This window comes from Pleurodeles waltl, chromosome 9 (genome assembly GCF_031143425.1).
Source record: "Pleurodeles waltl isolate 20211129_DDA chromosome 9, aPleWal1.hap1.20221129, whole genome shotgun sequence".
Classification (NCBI taxonomy): Eukaryota; Metazoa; Chordata; class Amphibia; order Caudata; family Salamandridae; genus Pleurodeles; species Pleurodeles waltl.
In genome coordinates, this window is record NC_090448.1 from 388,409,011 (window position 1) to 388,424,860 (window position 15,850).

Here is a 15,850-nt window from a genome sequence, read left to right on the forward strand (position 1 = left end):
TGATTTAATCTTCATTGTTAATAGATTTCGCTAACTACTTGAAAACAGATGTCATAATATAATTTATTGCCATTGTGCTCCAACTGTGGAGTGAAAGAACATTTGTCTTTTCCCAGTGCTGTAACCTTTTCCCGTTCTAGCGAGTTGACTGTGGATTCTAGAATGTTTTAGACCTACTGTTCACCACAAACATTGCAGTGTATTGTTGCATTTGTACAGCACTGCCACACCTTTTGTGGGTTGCTGAAGCACTTACCCACACAGATTGATCCTGTACTGTGTGGGTTGCGTGGTTAGAACCTTTGTGGGAATTGTTTTCATGTTGTGCCTGATGACTTCTTAGAAGCGGGTGATCGTGTTATAGGATGCAGAGGTTGATGGTGTGCCGGATGAGGAAGTGAGAGCAATAGACACGTTTTTCTAGTTCGTGATATGCTGGCAGCTCTGATTACATTTCAGAGGCTCTATAGGACTCATAATATTGGAAGTAGGCTATAATCCATTTCCTCTCTTCCACTCATCCTTCTGCAGCTAGCTTGTTGCCCCCAAACATTGACATTTGTTTTCCTTGTATTTTCTACTTTTTGTTTTTCCTCATCATGACCTAAAATAGTTTTTACTACTTGTTTTAGTAATTGCTAACATTATCAGCTGTGCGTGCCTCCAGGCTATCCTGATGGGGTATTCCACTTTAATTCTGAAATGCTAATTGTTTCAAGTTACCATTTTTACCCCTGTCTTACGAAACTTAGAGCTTGATTTAGAACTTGGCAGACAGGTTACTCCATCACCAGAGTGACAGATATCTCGTCCGCTGAAATCTCTGTCCCTTAGGATAGAATGGGATTTAGATTTCAGTGGGCGGGAAATCCATCAAGATTGTGACAGAGTTACCTGTCCGCTGATTTATAACTCAGGTTCTTAATTACATTTCCTCTTCTCTGTTGTAGTTAATTGGCTAGCATAAATGTTTGAAGCTTCTATCCATACCATTTCCATTCAATTAGGATTAATAGTCTAGTCTTCTAGTAGTCGTCTTTGAAAGCATTCCCTCATTTCTTCAAAGTTAACTTTCTTAAAGTCTCCGGTTGTTTCTTTAGCTTGTTCTCAGGCTGCTACTACCAGCACGGAGACGTGGATACTCAGCATGCCTTTTCCTGGGCAAGGTGTTGTTGTTTGACCAGTTTATGTTTGACCACTCTTCTCTGCAGCCTGTCTGCGTTTTAACAAAGTATTGATAACTACACAGTTTTCATCAAAAAGTTTCACATCTTTGCCCAACCAGTTAACCCGTCGGACCATACTGATCCATCCACCAAAACGAAGTCCCAAGATGAATTTAGATCTAGCCAGTGTAGTACCTTATTCTTTAACTGGGTGAAAAATTCTGAAGTACCAGGCTTTAGCAGAGGGATATTCCCCAGCACAGCGACGTAAAGAGCGGTGTCTGGTGGTAAATTAAGGATGGTGGAGTTAGGCTGAGGGGGCAACAGCTCTTGTCCAGGGTTAATATTAGGCCACCCAACTGGACAAACATCCTGTGGTTAACTGGTTGAATTAACTGTCCCACCACTGAATGCCTCATTTACCACTGGCACCACTAGGACCGAAGGAGCAGTTATTAAGTCAGAGTCAGAGGTGGGAACAAGAGGACCTGCCTTACCAATGTGATGGGCATGTGAGCTAGATGATGTATTTTCAGTATATAATTCAGTGGTATGAAAGTTTATGCCTATTAGAATTTGACCAGGCTGCAAGCAATTGGTGTTCAAGCAATCAATCAAGGTTCTTGTAAAGCGTTTCTAATCACCCATAAGGGTCTTGAGGTGCTATGGGGGGAGAGGGGTGGTAGCAGTTCAGTCGAAGACCCAGGTCTTGAGGGTCTTTTCATTGAGGTAGTGAGGGTGATTGCCTGAGGTGTAGCGGAAGAGCCTTCAAAGTCTGAGCACCGAGATAAGAGAAGGATCTTCCTCCAGCTGAGTTCTTGCGAATCCTTGGAGTTGTGGTGTGGGCCATTTGGGTGGAGCGTAGGTGTCTGATTGGCGTGTAGAAGGACAGGCGGTGGTTTAGGTATGATGGCCCAATGTTGTGGAATGCATTGTAGGCGTACATGAGGAGCTTGAAGGGGATTCTTTTGTTGATCAGGAGCCAGTGAAGGTCTCTCATGTAAGGGTTGATGTGGCTGCTCTGAGGGATGTCCATTATGAGTCTGGCCAAGGTGTTCTGGATTCTCTGCAGTTTCTTTTGAAGCTTGTGGGTGGTGCTGGCATAGAGTGTATTGCAGTAGTCTACCTTGCTGTTGACTGGCACCTGGGTGATTGTTCTCCTGGACTCGATGGGGATCCATTTGAAAATCTTTCATAGCAGGCAGAGCGTGTGGAAACAGGAGGATGAGACAGCATTGATTTGGTGGTTCATTGAGAGCGAGGAGTCAAGGATGATGCTGAGGTTGTGTGCATGGTCATTGGGGAGGGTTCAAGTGCTGAGTGCCACCAGGAGTCATCCTAGGCAGAGGGGGTGGAACCTAGGATGAGGACCTCGGTTTTGTCAGAGTTGAGTTTCAGGCAGCTGTCCTTCGTCCAGGTGGCGACTGCCTTAATTCCTTTGTGTAAGTTGCTTTTGGCGGTTCTAGGTTGCTCGGTGTGGGAGAGGATCAGTTGGGTGTTGTCAGAGTAGGAGATGACCTTAAGTCCGTGGTTACTGACAATGTTCGCAAGCAGGGCCATTTAAATGTTGAAGAGGGTGGAGGCACAGAGAGGAGCCCTGAGGAACTATGCAGCTGATCTTTGTCAGTTTTGATGAGACCAGTGGGGGCCTGACTCTCTAGCTGTCTTAGAAGGGTAGGTGGGAGTTGGGAGTGGAGGCATTGGGAAGGGATTGTTGACACTGGTTGAGTTTTAATTCAGTGCTGGGTAGACATGAGCTAGTTAGTTCTAGTTTAGCTTCCAGAGCAGCAGATAGCGGGCGGAGAGAGAAACAGCGATATCGGCGGTGGCCGCAGTAGTCATAGCTGCAGTGTTGGAGAGGGGGTGACAAAGAAATTTAGCGAGATCTCCCCAGTGAAGCAAAGAATGAGGCGGGGCAAGCGGTCACAGGTGTTAGGTCACAAAAGTTTTCAACGTGGAGGAAACTTTCCTGCTGCTGCATCCTCCACGTCTCCTCCCGCAGCCTTACCTTTGCATTCCCTCGGCATGTGGTGCATTTCGTCAGGCACGAGGACAGCATCAGGGGGAGGACCTATGCACCCCTATTTGGGGAGCTGACCCCCCCATCTCTTCGAGTGATCTAGGTCTAAAGACAAAAACTACAAAATCCCATATTATAGCTATTGGGAAGACTTGCTCTCCTCCTGTGCCTCAATATGTCAAAGGTGAGAAACTTTCATATATCTCCTCTTCCGTATATTTGGGTGTTCCCTTTGATAACAAATGCACATGGAATCACCTGATTAATATTTGGAAACAAATACTTGAACAATCTACTGAAGCAGTCTTCAGATCTGCGAGGAAGCTATGTAATAAGCCTCTGACTAGCATGGTCAATATATATAATGCACAGTGCCTTGCCTTGGTAACATTTGGAACAGGGGGCTGGGGCTATTGCAATGTGGATGCCCTTCGGGTATCAGAAAATAGATTTCTACGAAGATTGTTGTCTATCCCAAATAGTCTTCCTATACATCGTGACATGAAGAACTGGGACTTGTTCCGTTAGTAGATTATGTTAAAGCAACTCCCTTATTACTGTGGAGATCAATATGGATTAAACATGGAACTTTGCTTAATCGGCCCTTAATGACTGCAAGGCTTTAGACAAAGCACAGAATCTCCCCTGGTTATCCTCTGTAAGAGAGCAGCTGCCCCTGTGGGGGAGAGAAAACTGTTACTCTAACCCATCCTTAATAGTGTCCATCCCAAAACAAACTGTTCAAACATGATTTATTTGCTATATTTCCCAATAAAGGCTAGAGCATAAGTCCAGAAAGAAGTGGGTAATGGCATTTTTACCTCTCATTAACACCATGTCCATGGAACCATACCTGATTTTTCCTCTTTCCCATTCACAAACATCTCTTTTCTATTTTTTCTTCTTCTGTAAATTATATACTGTCCTTCAAACAGTTCCTGATTCCCTTATTGAGGCATTTGAATATTAGAAGTTGTAGATTTGCGTTCAGCTATCTACAGTTTCTCCAGTCAAAGTTTATTTGCCTGATGGTTTACAAATTTTTATCCACTGCCACCTGCTGGAGGAAGCTGGTGGGGAAGTAAATATCTGCATCTAGTATTTCCTGTAGCTGGAGCTGTTTAACAGGGATGGGTGGCATTCTGCTTATGGAGTAAAGCCCACTCCTTTATGTTTTTGTCTGCACTAAGCACGTTTTTTTAATACTTCTTTCTTTTTAGACTGGGGTTTCCTCTGGTACACATTTTATGGTGTTTGTTAGCAGTAATCGTATGTATGAACTTAGACTGTGAAAACATTTCTTTCTTTTTATTGATTGATTGATTGATTTTAACACATTTTAATGTGTGCTTTTATGGTTATACTATTCTTGTATACCGAATAAAGTTTATTTGATTGATTGATAACCAAGTATTTGCTGCAGTTTTGAAACTGCATGCCTTTGTACATATTCTGTCAGCTGCTTGCTATTTATCTGAGCCAGGTTGCCCACAATCTCACTACTAGTCTGAGCTTGTAATAGCTCTGTAACTAGACAGATCTCTCTGCAGTTGAGGTCTGATGTAAAATCTGTGTGACCTGAGAGATGTGGTATATGAGGCTTCATCTAAAATCTGTGCAACTTGAATTACGGTTCTACTAATCGAGGTCTGATGTAAAATTTTGTGTAAACCTAGCGACAGCTTTGCTGGCATTAGAAAAGTGATATCTCTAGTCTGTGAAAGATTTCCATGTAGGCGGTACTGCTCCAGTTTCCCTATACAGGCACCACTTCTGCTCCTCTTCCCCAAAGACTGGCACCACCAAAGGAATTTTAGTCCTATTCAGGTCATTATAATGACTTTATAATGTGCATTACAGGCCTCGAAAATTCTTCTCGCCCATTCACTATGGCGAGTCATATTTTATGAGGTTGAGCTATTTCTAGGGCCTACTTGCCCCTTCTGGCTAGTTGACAAAGAGCAGGTGTTCTGTTCAGTAAGAAAAGATGCCTTTAAATCTTGTGATCTTGTCACATTAACTCTATGTTCAGATACAGAGGTCAAAAGTCAGTTTGTCTTACAATTAATTTTCCTTCTGGCTGCAGAGTTCCAGGGTTTTGTAAGGTGAACTCTCTGACCTGCTGTTCAAAGAGTTATTTAAATGTTGTGTGTGCAAACATTTCAAAATGGAATTCAGAAGTTGTGAAAGCTTATTTTTGTATTTCTGTGTGATGAAAAATATATTTTAAAAGGATGAAAAAAAATCCCAACACTTTCCTTGGTGATTTGCAAATGATAAATATGTAAATATGTTTTCTGAAACTCAATTTTCACTGATTATTATTAATACACTATATAGTATTATCATTAAAGCTGCAAGTTAGGGGAATGGTTTTATAACATTTTGTGAGGACATTTACTGTCTGTAAATGAGTGTGCTGCCACATCATGCTTTACTAATATATTTATCAAAAGTGCGTGTTTAAACAAACTGAGACACACTCCTGCCCTGGTGCAATGTTATTAGTAAACTAAGAGGCAAGTCATGGGTCATATGTCTCCTATGTGTGGGCTAGATTCTTAATATACATGGAGCAAACAATAAGTCTATTTAATCAAACAAAAGAGGCTTTTTGTACAGCAGAAATGCTAAGCTCACAAATTTTAAAGTGCACTCGTATGTGAGAATGAAGAAAAAGGCGACTCTGTAAACTAAAATATTCGCCTAGGATCACACAATTTGAGACCCATTTACTGGTCAAGAACATTACATTAGGTCGAGTAGATTATTGAAGTTACTCAACCTGCAGGTCTAGTAAAAGTTTTATATTTTTTTTAGGCCTGCATTATTTTTCAGAATGTACTAACCCCTACACTTCCATTCAAATCCATCATAACCCCCGTGGCATATGAAGGGCAGGTTTGCTTCAGTGTACAAGTGCATGTTTACATATATAGCTTGAAGTATCTTGGGGCCTATTCCAGTAAAATGCAGGCGTCCAGGCCCATGTGTGCTTGAGGCTTGTCTTTGTCCAGGTAGTTTCTCATTACAACTTTTTTCCTCTCTTTGGTGACGTAGGCTAGAAGTGAGTACACATTTACAGAAGGTTCTGCGCATCCTTTCACCTCCTTTGCCAGGTGAGGCTTTCGCTAAAGTGCGGACTGCAGCTTGCACAGCCAACTCTGCTACTCCACAGTTTGCTTTACTCGACAGGCTTTTTAGCTTCCCCCTTAAACTGTGTCCAGCAGGCATATGCCCCATATCCTTGTGGCTCCAGCAAGATTGGTCTTTAAAAGAGTGTGTGCCCATACATTGTTGCATTCAGGAAGTGCCCAGGCCTAGCTTGTCTACCTCCAGTTTTCCCAAACCACACTAAAGGCAGCCATATGTAATTTTAGAAGTGCAATAGACTAAGCATGATGGCATTGTGGATACAGCCTTTCTTGAGCCAGAATAGGGTATATTGGGTAGGTAGGAGCTGTCCACCTTACTAATCATTGGCCATTCTTCTGTCTGTGGCTGGTTTTATATATTGTTGTTTTGTCAGCTCCTGTCCGAGGCCTTATTACAAGGTAATTCTCTGTGCACCCACTGTCAGCCTGGGGTAGTTTGCGAGGACACAACTAGTGCCATATTTTAGGGCTGTATTTGCAGGTTTGGTGCTCCGTTCCTGTCTGAGGCTAAAATTCCCATTTGGGGGTCAGTCAGTGAACACCTCCCATTAGCCAGCTTTACAGGCCTGTTTAGTGTGCCAGTATCTGGCCAGCTTTGAATTTCTAAACCCACCTAGAACCAACAATCGAAGTCTTGTTTGCGTTTCACTTACTTTGTACCAGATATCTGTTCCTAGCCCATCTGTCATTGCCTGCCTAGATAGGGCTTGGTGGTCAGGTTGGTCTGTCAGTACCCGCCTGGTGCCAAGGCAAGATTTTTCCTCTAAATTCTCAATTTGTGCAACATTTGAATGTCTGAGTTAGTCTTTCAGTACCAGCATGGTGCCAGATATCGTCACCTGTCTCACTGTCGGTACACACTTTGCATCAGATTCTAAGGCGATGTGGGCTCGTCACTACTGTATCCAGTGCACAATTCCCAGACTGAATAAGTCTATTGGCACACTCCTAGTGCCAAATATCCAGGCATGGGCTGTCTTTCTTGTACATCCATGGTGCCCAGTTTCTAAGGGAGTTTCATAGTGCTCGATTCCCTGGCTGTGTTTGTCTGGTAGTGCTAGCCTGGTGCCCTGTGTCAGGCTAGGTTTGTCACCCGTCTGATTATTAGCTGGCCGCACATGCTTTGGCCGGGTTTTGTATGTTGGGATTGTCTCTCACTGCCTGCCTTATCAGGTGTCTAAACCTGGTTGATCCATCAGCACCTGCTTGGTGCTGAATTTTCAGGGAGACTCATCTGTCACCTGTCCAGTGCTGAATTGCCAACACTCCACTACTTCATGAAAATAATCTTCCCCTGTATATCAATTTGGTGTCATCAGCATATTGTGGAATTAAACAGGCTCCGGTTAATGGCTCAGCAGAGGATTCAACGGCAAACTGTCCTAAACTGTTCCACAGGCTGTAATCATCGGCTGTCAATGCCAGCTCTGGTGGGCGGGCAGCGGGATGCAGACACTGGGTGTTGTGCCTCCATTCCTCCTGAGGGCGATGGATCTTCATGTGGGCATTCCGACTTTTGATCTTGTAGAACATTCTGCAAGAGAGGGAACCATTAGGATAGCAATTAGTTTTTCCAGACAACAAAAAGCTATGGCTGTCACTTCTATTTAATATATAGAAAAACAAGGCTCAAATACAAAAATAGCGAAAGAAAAACCCACAGAAAATACTGATTGAATGTAATTTCCTCATTCAGCAGTAATGATGTTTTGTCTGAAACCGCAACAACTATCCAAAATGTTTAATAATTATTTTTGATATTTTAACTGTATACTATTAGTTCTAGCATATTAATGGAATTTAGTGTTTATGCTCTACAGAAGGGTGTAACTGATTTAGAAAAAAAACTCCTTTCCAGACATTCACCACCTTTCATGTCTTGTCAACTGATAATTTCTTGCCAAGCGATAGGGTGTGTGGCATGGATGGCTGTTGGATTCTTTAATTGGGTTTTACCTACTTATTCTGGTTTTGGGATTTGGGGCGACCCTGATAGTTCTTGGTATGAACAGATTTCTCCGAGGTGAGTAAGGGGGGAGAATCTCATTCGGTTAATTGGACTAGGAGATCGGCTGAGATAGGGGTGCAAATCAGGAGTAGGAGAGGATGCCTCTATAAAGCTAGGCTATTAAAGTATGTGGAATAAAATTTAACCCTGGTATTCCTGTGGTGAAAAAAAATGAAAATGGTGTACAGGGTTTTCTTCAAGTTTGGGTTGAAGTTTAAATGTCCATTCTTTATTTTCATTATTAACCTATCAGTTAGTTGTTATTTGATCACCATTGTTGTAAAATATATATTAATACATAATTTCATGCAGTGTGTTTTTTTGAGTTTGGATTTCAAAGTTTCTTTTGAAAGTTTTTTCTCAGTCTTGTCAGTAGACCAGATTGTTCAGTGCCCAACATAAGCATCTGAAGGTACAAATAATTTCACAAAATGGAGCAGAAACCACTGGCAACTCCAGTAGTATGATCTTTCAAAAAAGTATTTGGGGCATTAATTATTGGATGGCGATCCACTACTTAAAACTACCCCATGAAAACGGAAATCATCCTCACTTATTGCAGTGTAATCAGGAATGCCGCAGAAAATCCGCTGCATTTAAGTTGGTCCTTCTCCACTTCCATTCAATTGCTCGAAAGTTGGTGATTCATGATGGATAATTAACTGTATTAAGTTCATATTTAAAATTTAGTTAAGGTGGACTTCAAATACAAGCGTATTTAGAAAAAGTCTGCTACTCCTTAACTTCTCACCTTGGACTCGGGTGGTTTGGACATTCTAAATTTGATCGGATCACAGAATGCCGGTTCTCCTTATTTGATACAGTGCCTGCAAAATGCGACATGCCGTATATTGTTAAATAGAGGAAAGTGAGAACTTGAGATACAGCCTTCGTGGTGTAAACCATCCAGGTATGGAATGCCATCCTCAGGAAACTGCAAATGATAACTAACTTTCTGATCTTCAGCAAAAGGTGGAAAACCTATTTACTTAGATTGTACTCATTTCCTTGACAGTGGGATATAGAGCTGTAATCAAGGTAATCTGTTAGCACTATGAAACTAACAGGCAATTTGTGAACTCAGTAATAGAAATTTAACATAGCAGAAACTTTCCCTTCATACAAGGCACTGCACTTTCATCACTTTCTCTCCATCTTATCTACAGCAGCAAAACCAACTACTTCAGAACCTCGTATGAGCCCAGGAAGCAAAGATTGTGCTAGCTAACCTAGGCTGCCAGTTATGTACCCTTCGCAAACATGTCCACAACCCATGCAGGCAATGTCAAAGACTTCTTACATGCAGTCAAAAACCTTCAAGCTCGCACAACATTAAACGCGTTTCCATAAGCCCATCCAGCCTGCATCCCCTTAAGCATTTATTAGGCAGGATGGTGTGCTAAAAACTGTTCGAATCTTCTCTCCCAAGGCTGAATTCTAGCACTGTACATACGTTTGACTGTCTTGTGCTGCTTCAGGCCAGTTTGTTCCTAATTTATATGACATCTAGTCTGACTTCACTTTAAAAAAATGAGCAATGGAACTACTCAACTGTTGAAGATAAATTGATAAAAAGTGCCAGACGCACCTTACCGCACCGTTTCAATGTGATCTCTTCCATTGAATCGTTTTGCTTGAACGTCTCCATGTGATTACACGTGGGCCTGTGATGAACTGCATTTATATTGCATATTCACCAGTGCCGACAGTCAGTGATTACTGTCTACCTGTCGTTAGCTGCATGGCAAGTCAGTACTGAAATGGTCCTAATTTGCTCAGTCATTCAACGCTCTTTTCCATAGAAATTAAGGAGGGGCCTTCAGCGTTGATCTTGTCAGTCAACCACTTTACTGAATATAAAAGCACCACGTTACGGATTATCCCTGGCATAGTAGGTGAGAGAAACTAGGAAACAATAGTTCCAACGTAAAACTATATTACTACCACCGTTAACACAGTTTACAATTCACAGTTTAGAGTTAAAGAAAAGAAAGTGAGCCTTGGATAACAAATCAGTCGTATACCATTACATCTGGCACAGTTAAGGTTTGGAGACTGTAGCTGAGAAATGGCTGATCCGCTATACTGTAAATTACAAGACTGGTTTCAAAATAGACAAGGCATGTGGCTCTTTCAGTCACAGAACTTAGCTGCTTAAAGGACATGGTGACATGTTCTTGCTTAGTCTAGGGATCACCACTGTACAAACCATGCTTATCTTGTACACACATCTTATCAGTTTCACATAGACACCTTAGTTGGGGGCCAAACCCAAAACAGCCCATTGCCATCTAGCCTTCACATCAACGTTTCCAAACTGTGGGTTGGGAGCCGATTTGTGGTGGGTCATGAAAGTCCCGGTTTGTAAGTAATATTCAAAATGATTAGCCTTGTCAGGTGGGGCAACAAGGGCCAACTAACTGATAGAATCCACGTTTCCCGGGGTGTGCGGCAAGGGTGCGTACTTGCCCCGACCCTCTTTTCCCTGTATATCAATGAAATTGTCCCCTCCCTCCTCAGACTGCAGGCTGACGCACCCTCACTTGGCACACAAAAAATCCCAGTCTTACTTTTTGCCGACGACACTCTTCTGATATCCAAGACCCCTAGTGGTCTAAGGAAACTCCTTGCGTGCTTCGAGCATTTCTGCTCATCACAGGGACTCGAAATCAACGCCTCGAAAACAAAACTAATGACCCTTAATCCCCACAGATCTTTTAAAGGGAAGTTTACTCTGGAGGGCTCCTCACTTGAGAAGGTGGGCATTTTCAGCTACCTGGGCATAACATTCACTGACAACATGTCCTGGAAGCCACACATAGGAAAACAAGCCCTAAAACTAAGACAAACAACAGGGGCTCTACTAAAAAATTTCCACCTCTCACATACAAAACCAATTCGCCCAGCATTACAGTTATACGAAGCACAGGCCGTTTCCTCAGCGCTTTACGGGGCTGAACTTTGGGGCTATACCAAAACCCAAGACTTAACCACCGCTGAAAACAACTTCCTAAGAAACCTTGTGTCCCTTCCGCTAAGCACCCCACTGTTCCCTCTTTTCAAAGATCTCGGCATCAAACGCATTGGTCACAAAGCCTGCCTGCGACCCCTGCTGTACTGGCGGCGTCTCTGGACCACTCCGGAGCTCGACATCTTCACTGAAGCTCTACAGGTCATCCTAAAAGCCGACCATCTTCACAGAATCCCCTGGCTACGATGCATCAAGGATCAACTGTACTCACTCGGGCTCGATGATCTCTGGAACTCACCAGCCACGTCAGTCTTTCCCTTGAAAAGCGAACTAAAGGAACTATACTGGCAAATGGCCAACCACGAAGACACGAGGGCTGCACTGCACACTACACTATCTTGTGACTTTGCCAACCTAAAAGAGTCATGCAAGTACGAAGGTTTCTGGGACCTAATCACGGCCCAAGGGAAAGGAAACTGTACTTCCAGCTCTGCATTGGAACACTCCGATTAAGACTTTTCACCAGTAGCTGGTCACACAATGAATCAACTGCATGCCCAGCCTGCAAAGCCCCCGTCGAGAATCTCCCTCACCTCTTTTTTTGCTTGCCCCGCGTACACCGCCCCCCGTAGGGAATGGCTGGCCCGGCATGCAGACTACTGGGAGTCCGCTGCTCTGCGCTAGCCCTGCAAATCCTCAGATCAGACACCAGGCCAACGCTAGTGATCGCCATCGCCAAATTCCTCAGAGCTAGTTGGCTTGTCAGAGGGAAAACTCTTATGGATAAAGACTCTAAATAAGACTGTCCCAACATCCTGCGCAGCGCATTTTATTTTATTCCATTTTTATTCCACTTTTATTTCACTTTTTCAATTTTCTCTTATCTTTTACTCCCTTTTTATCATTATATTTACCTGTAATTTTGATTGTGTATTTATTTGTATTTATTACTGCTCGCGCTTTTTTGGCTCTTGTAGCCGCAATAAAGCTCTTTTGAATTGAATTGAATTGATTAGCCTTGTTTATGCACCAGTGCAAAGGTGATTAACTATGCCCTTAGCCAGTTTTAAAACAAACCCTTCCAAGTACTCACAAGCAAGACTAGCGGTAAACGATGCACTATTTGTTGCGGGTGTGTTTTTTTTTTTTTACTCCACAAAGCCATTTCAAAAGCAAATGTACTCCCCATACGTGAGCATACACAACCAACCCGCTTGTGTGTGACTTTCACATATTAATTGAGAAATGTGGATGTGGCCAGGCTCAAAACCCAGCGTTGCCTCAACATCTTTTGATCCTGGACACATTACTTAATCTTCTGCGCTTAAAATAAAATGAATCTGACCTTGTGTAATTCAATCTGGTGCTTATATAAAGCACTCTAATGATCTTGGGTTATGTTCACGCAACATAAAACTGATTTATATATATATATCCACTAGGCCTCGTTTTAACACAGAAATTGATATAAGGCCTTGCCCCATATGCTAGATATGGTAAAAACACTGGCATCAACACCAATATTTTTCAGAAGCCTTGTGATTTTTAGTGAACAGATGCCACCGGCCAGCACGCCATTCAGAAAAGTGTTCCAACTCCGGTGCAGTTCAACATCTCCAACTTTTATGCAGATCATTATCTTGGCTACAGTCCAATATCGTAGAGAGTGGTCAAAGTTGTAACATACACAATCAATTGTACAAAACATTTAAAAATTGCCACCGCCTCATCCATTAAAGCAGGTGGGTCGCAAAAGTTTGTTCTTCTAAAAACTGGATCGTGGTTACAAAACGTTTGTGAAGCTCTTCTATACAAGAAGAGAGGTACACTTACTTGCCACATTGTTTGCAGGGGAAGCATCCAATTGTAGAGGCACAGGACGAAGCACGAATCATCTCTCCCCTGTGGTGGGAATTTTTGAGCGGGGGACAGGAAAGGACCTAAAGGAAGAAGAAATCAATAAACTCTTTCAAAAGAAGACAAATCAAATCATCCCACCCTATGGCTGTGAGCTTCCTTTCCCCAGGAGAATGCCTCGTCCTCTTGACTGAGACTGGGAGCTGTACCACAAGAAGAGAATCAGCTCCTTGAGACTGTACACTGCTGCCAGGTGAGACCCCATCTCCTCCAACTACACCCCTCTCAATAGAGGACTATCATAGCTCAGGGAGGAACAAAACCTATTGTACATGTGGGATTTCTATAAGTGCTGTTGCTACATCATAATCTAATGTATTGCCCCCCAGTGCCCGGGGAGGAGTAGGCTCTCAAGTGCTTAGTGCTTCCAATCTGGTCAGGTGACTTTTGTGTGATTGCAGTAGGGGGAAAGGGAAGTTGTCTTCAAATATTACACCCTTGTGGTTGGAAAATGGGAGCAAATGGGTATAAATTCTTGCATGACTACATTCCGCAGTTATTTTAATACAGCTGCCACACGTAGTAGGAAATCCCATTCAGTTGTGCCAGATGGTGTGTAATGCATCTGCACTCTGCGCGACAGAAACTGATGCACACTTTTGTATGGCTGTAAATGGGCGAAAACTTTTATATTTGCACCTGATGTGTGACACTCATGCGGTTGAACCTACTGATGCTGAGTTGTGGTTCCTGGTACTCACTCCTTTGTGCCCTTCCTGGCAGATGCTCTCTTCCCCACAGTGCACATTCCGCTTTCGCTGTAGCTGCATCGTCTTTTTGTGCAAGTAATAATACTCGACACACTGTAGCACATCCCTGGTCCTCACCTTTTGACAGAGAGAGAAAAGCTTGAGCGTCTCCAAAAGTGAAGGACATGTCTTACGTTCTTTAAGGCTATGTGCTGTATTGTACTTAAGGTGTAGGGCAGCACATTGCTTGGAAAAAAGGAGGAAGCCTGATCTCACCATCTTTTGAATGCTGTGGAAGTCTTTCCTATGCAGTGTAAAGGCTCGGTTGAAAAGACGTCGCTCATGGGGATTCCAAACATCGCTGCCTGAGATGGGACAAAACAGAAGTCAGTGTTGCACACCCAGATGAGTAGAACCCATGCCTGTGACTGCTGTCAGATATGTGAGGAAGGCTGCAAGAGTGCTGGATCTTGATGTATTTTTACATGTGAGTGAGCTATGAGACTGCTGACAAGTTAGCGATGAGTGGCAAAGAGCCATGTAAGTGGGTATCTTCAGATTCCTCCCATTGTACTCACCTGTGTAATGGTAGTCTGCCAAAGGGTGGGAAGTTGGCCACCGTGGATCCCTCAGCAGTAGCCTTTCCAGAGTTGCCTAAGCCAAAAGAGAAAGAGAACCTACTGACATGGACGAGTAGCAAACCTCCGTTTACCTTTGGTCTGCAGTCATATAGAACTATAACATAATTATCTGGATTTAACTTGCAGTCCACTCCCTGACGTCTCCTCCACATAGCGGTTCAAGTGTATCCATTGCTACTCATTACCAGAGTGTCTATAATAGTGTGTTATGTAATACTATATTACCAACAATTACATCATTTATTGTTAAAATTTTTAGTTTTTCAGAGTATCCATTAAGTTTATTTCATGGACTGGAGTAGTTGTGGTCTGAATGGTTAGAGAAATTGCACAAGTGTATCATCATTATATTTTTTGTGTATCGCCAACCTAGCTCTCTGCCTCTCTTCATGTATTTGAAACCCTATTTACTATGAGTTCTGCTGCATGTAGAGGATGAAGCTTAGAAGGTGGCACAGTACACACAACAGCCAGCATACTTAAACCAAGAGACCAGATTCTTGTGTATAATGCTAGCCTGAACTATGGACCATTCATTAGCTTGCTTGCCTGTCCCACCATTGCAGGTCAATAATATACTGTTTGCCTAATTCTCCTCAAGAATTGGGAGTTCTTATTTCTTTCTGCTGCAAGTGGCAGTTGGTTTGTACATTGCTTCCCCACTTGTTCTCTCTGTAGGTAGCCATCACGATTTGGAGTCCCTCATCATGAAGAGCTGTCTGAATCACTGAATCAGTCTTTATCTCCAGAATTGATGGTAAACTTGAATAATTAAACTCCTTGATCACGAGGGTTCAAACAACCCACTCCAACAATTTAACTATATGTTGTTGTAAGGAGGTGGTTGACAGATTGGTACAGCTCCCGGTGAACATGGAATGAATTTTGGGGGAAGTTAAAATCGGCCTTGCTTCAGGGGGTGCTCAGATTAAGACATCACTAACTACCCCGCTGGATGGAAGCATTGATAGTAGCCAATCAGGTAAACAGGAGGAGCAGGATAGAATAATCTACCCCCCCCAATAGAGGTTGCAGATACAGGATTAGTCCAGAGAGAAACCTTTGTCAGCCAAAGAAGAGATGCTGGCATTCATTATGAGGTGGCACAAACGTTGAGACCACTTCATGATGGAATTCTCTCACCAACTCAAATGACAAAAAGGGAGAAGAAATGTAGGCAGAAATAAAGCCTGCTTGAGACTTGCAGGCTCTATAAGTGCACCCTCGTTCCCAACATATGAAGGTAAGGAGGATTAGGTGGCGGCCATCTCAGGAGATAGCTC